This window comes from Hibiscus syriacus, unplaced genomic scaffold (genome assembly GCF_006381635.1).
Source record: "Hibiscus syriacus cultivar Baekdansim isolate YM2019G1 unplaced genomic scaffold, ASM638163v2 tig00111276_pilon, whole genome shotgun sequence".
NCBI classification, from domain to species: domain Eukaryota; kingdom Viridiplantae; phylum Streptophyta; class Magnoliopsida; order Malvales; family Malvaceae; genus Hibiscus; species Hibiscus syriacus.
In genome coordinates, this window is record NW_024063043.1 from 1,226,752 (window position 1) to 1,231,828 (window position 5,077).

The 5,077-nt window shown below is 29.6% G+C and overlaps 1 pseudogene; it reads left to right on the plus strand.

Moving 5' to 3' along the window:
- Positions 1-3,647: 3,647 nt before the first annotated feature.
- Positions 3,648-4,694, plus strand: LOC120157755 (annotated as a pseudogene).
- The last annotated feature ends 383 nt before the right edge of the window (positions 4,695-5,077 follow it).

Below are 5,077 nucleotides of genomic sequence, written 5' to 3' on the forward strand. Positions count from 1 at the left end.
ATATTGTGTTTCTAGTTTCGCACGTTTTAAACTGTTATATGTTATTTTGTACGAACTCTCATCTTATTGTTTTGTGTATGTTTTTATTCAGATTAATTTCTATTTAAGTTGGAGTTAATGTTAAATTTAGATTTGAGTTTAAATATTGTATTACGATGTTTACTTTTAATTATGTAAATCAATTTTTAAGGGTTTAGGGTTAAGTTAACTTACGATAAATATTCGGACGCGATCTAAATATTTTTAGACCAATATGTCTTTTGATGAATTGATCAGATGTATACATTTATAATGCATTTTAAAAAGTTTCCGTAGGATGCCAAAGACTCGAGATCTATAAGTTTTGGAGAAGAGTGCATGTGTAGGAAACTGAATATATGAGAATTTTAAATCTTTTTATATTTTATTGATTATTTATGATTAAATAATTTAATTATATATGCTAGATATATTGTTTATGCTAGATAATTTAATATCATAACTATTATTTTTCTTATTTCATTAAGTGATTTAGATATATTAGAATTTATTTTGTTTATCTTGTTTATCGATTCATCAAAAAGACATTAATTTAGAAATATATAAATCTCATTTAAAGAATTTATCGTAAGTCAATTAATATTTTAATCTTAAAAAACAATTTTAATTTTTTGTCTAAAATAAATTATTTTATCTCTCCTTTTCATGCATCTCATTATTTTATTTGATTTATTCAATTAAAATATAAGATTAAAATGTTTGGTTAACATAATATAAAATAATATTAAAAATATCAAATTATATTTTTTAATAAATTAAAATTTCAATATAAAATATTAATTCTTTCTTTTTTATCACAGATATTAGCCTCGCTTTTTTATCACAAATATGAGCCTTGTTCCTTTTTCTTTTAACTAACCATTTATTTTATTTTAAAGAAAACATATTTATAAATAGTAATGATCAACCACCCAAAAAGAATGCAGAGGGTGAAATGAAAATATCGAATGCACACGTGTACCCAATCATGTTGATCATTCATGCAATAAGCCAAAAGTTGTTCCGGAGGATTAAAATAAATAACAATAAAAAAAGGACCCTGGAATCCAGTAAAAGTATCGAAGCATGCAATGAAAAGTGAGCTCTCGGAATAGAGGATTTAGGGTTATGTATTTGATATTAATCCATGCGGAATCCAGTAAAAGTTTTATGATCTCATATCTAAGGAATAATTAAAAATAAAATTATATTATTAAATTTTTACTGAAAAATAAATTTAATAAATAACATCAGACTCAGGTTAACAGAAAATAAAATAAAAATATTTTTAAAAATATTAATCTATGAAATTGAAGTAGCTATAAAAATAAAGGTGACCTTCATGGGTAAGTATAACAAAAACTAGCTTTTGATCCCAATAAATAATTAATCCTTGATGACGTTAAAGCCACCATGATTACTATAGCATAGTATAACAATTCGGCTTGGAAATCATTCGTTAAGTATCAAAAGAAGGGATTCTATCAAATATCTTTTTATTTGTTAGGAAAAAGAAGTTTTTTTTATATTAGCTCCAAAAAGAGCGTTGGTCGTATTAAGATAGACTTCGAGAATGTGATAAATATTAGACTTGAGTAGTACCGTAGATGATACTAGAGATGGCAAACGGTTCATTCGGATCGAGTTTGAGTCGGATTATTTTGGGTCGAGTAATTTTGTTTGGATCGGATCTTATTTGGATTTAGTCTGGGTGTACAGTGAATCGAATTGGGTCGGGTATCAGGTCGGGTTAATTTTTTGGTATGGTGATTACTGGATCGGTTGTTTTCCAGTTAAAAATCAATATCGGATCGATTGCTTTTTGATCGAATCAATATCGGGCCGAGTTAATACCGAATCGATTGATTTTTGGGTCGGGTTAATGTCATATTGGTTAGATTTCAGGTGGGGTCAATATCGGATCGGTTAATTTTCAGTTTAAGTCAAATCAATTCGGGTTGAATTGGTTATGAGTCTAATCAAAATTAAGTATATATAGAATAATTAATATATACTTGTAAAAATATGTCTTCTTATTTGTTAATTTTATCATTTAGGTTTAGTTTTAATTCTCAATCGTTCAATACTTTGAATTAAACCATCATTTAGAGATGATGAATCAATAATTTGACACAAATACAATCTTATAATACGTGTTATAATTTGTTATTAAAAATTTATATTGATCTCGTATAAAAAGTTTATAATGAGAACTATTTGATAAATAAATAAAATTTTTATTAATATTTTTATTTCTAATTAAAAAGTTAATATTTTTATTAAATTTTAAAAAATAATACATAATTTTATTTGTTAAATTTTAGTCATAACATAAGTAAAATTTATGTTATTTTTATTATAAATATAATATTATTTACTTTGTTTTAATTGTTTTCTATTATTTTTATTATAAATATAATATTTTTATAACAAGTAAGATAAGTAAACTTTATTTATTATTATTTTCAATCTTACAATTAGATTCTTACTTTTATATTCTTCTTAAATTTTCTATTATTTTATTATAAATCTAATATTTTTAATAAATAATTAATTTTATTTAAACTAATTTATTATTGAAAATAACTTTTATCGTTTAATAACTTTTATCAATTTCAATTTGTTCGGGTTACTTTCGGGTCGAGTTTCTTTTGGTTCGGTTGATTTTAGATCAAGTTAAAATTCGGTTCGGGTTGCTTTTGGTTTGGGTAAATTTTGGTTTCGGTTCGAGTTAATTTCGGTTCTGGTTGATTTCGGTTTCGCTAAAATTTGGGTTGGGTATGGCTTGCGTCGGGTGTGGGTCGGGTACAGGATCAAATTTGATTATAATGTTCAGGTTAATATCGGGTATTGGGCCAAGTAAATCGGTTCGAGTAATCGGGTTCAAGTCAAGTTTGCCATGTCTAGATGAGACGAGATAAATCGCGAGCTATTTGAGATTGACTTGGTCAAAACTTGATAAATACTTGATTCGAATAAACTCGACTTGAGCTAGACTCGAGCTCTTAACGAGCCGAAACAAGCTACTTGATAAGCAACTCGAAAAGCTCATTGAGCAGCTCGAAAATATAATATATTAAGATTATATTTTTAAAAAATATATTATTAATAATATAAACATTTATAGGTTGATTTTTTTTAAATACAATATAAAGTTTTTATGTATTTAAGGTTCATGTTCAAGTTTGAGGCTTCAATTGAGTTAAGTTTAAGATTTGTTTCCATTTCAAGTCTTTTCGAGCTTTAGTTCATGATTTTGAGTTTGAGTTGAACTTGAAAATTTTAGGCTCGCAAGTTTTCGAGTCGAGTCGAGCTCAACAATACTCGAACTCGACTTGGTTCGTTTACAGCCCTACGCTTAAGATGTAAAAATTTTATAATTTCTTTAAAATAAATTCAATTCCTATTATTTTTATAGTCCAACTAAGTCTTTTTTTTTACTAAAATATCTAATTGAATAGGTCATCAAATTGTAAAGTAAATTAATTAAATCATGTATTAAATTTTAATAGCTTAGGAGTATCACTGTTACATGATACATTATACATTGTGATATTATTACGTGATATTTTTAAAATCTATTTAAAATATTAAAAATTATTTTGAAATTATAAAAATATTAAACTTTTATGAATAATACGCCGAAGCATCAACGATTTAAGGAGTTTCCGCTCCTTCTCCTACCACAACACTCAGCTCCCCATTAAACACATATAAGATTGAAAACCAGAAAAATAAAAATGGGAGGCACCTGGCTGCTACCAAATGATCTTCTAGTTGAAGATGATGAATACATTGAAATGGAGGTGAGTTCTTACTCCAACTTCTTCTGCAACTCCTCCATTGAGTTCGAGTTCCAAATGTCTTCGTCCTCCATGGAAACCGAGCCTACAACTTCCCCAGCTGATGAACTCTTTTACAAAGGCAAGCTTCTTCCACTTCACCTCCCTCCTCGTCTACAAATGGTCGAAAACCTCCTCCAGAATTCCACTTCTTCTGTCTACGAAGATTTCTATGCGACACCGTTAACGATCACCGCAGCCACCACTCCGTTTGAATCCAGCAATGTTTCGCCTTCGGAGTCACGTCGGATTAGCCGAAAGTTGAATCCAGATGAGCGTTCGTTTGAGTACTCAACCGGTGAGAACCACCGGAAAAAACCGTCGTCCATCGGTTCAAAACTGAAGGGTTATAGGACTTATCTCAAATCTTTGTTTAGTATATCGGGTTGTTCGAGTGAATCGTGTTCGGCTGCGAAAGTTGCAGATGAAGGATCAATTCTAAGAGCTAAAGAAAGGTTGGATCGGTCCATGATGAAGAAACCAACAAAGAAAGCACCATTCGGACAAATTCGGCATAGGAGATCGTTTTCTTTGGCTGTCAAACGACAACGCTATACGAACAAGTCTTGGTCTTGTTCGACATCGTCATCTGGTTCTTCTTCATCTCCGAGCTCAAATGGTGTTCAGAATTTGCGGTTTCTGAAACGAAGTAGCAGCGTCAATGTAGAGGTTGAGAGTCCAATTCAGGGAGCCATTGCTCATTGCAAGCAATCTCAGTTGATAAGGTCAGAACCAGTTGGACCTGATGCTCCAACACAATCGAACCGGACCTTACTGCCGGCACCTACGATCTCGGAAACCCACGATATGCAATCAACTTTAAAAGTACTGTAAATAAATATCAGTTCCCGTCAATGATTACAAGCCGCCATGGTTTTCCACTAGTCATAAACTAACGCAAAGATGAATGTTATTTAAAAGTGTCCACCTCTTTAGAACCATTAAGAGACACACCTGCTTGCTTTAAAAATCTTTAAAAAATGACCGATATTTATTATAATTAACTACGATAATGAACACAATCCCAACTTAAATCTCAGAAACTGATTAACTTTTAGTATATGTATTGTTTTAGTTTTAGTTTGATAAAATTTAAACATTTGTCAACATTTTAACCCTATTTATGGGAAAAAATATTTTGACACATTCACGTATCATCATTTTCAGATTATTGTTGTTGCTTCATGTTTGAACTCAAAGGTGTAAATAAAGAGTAC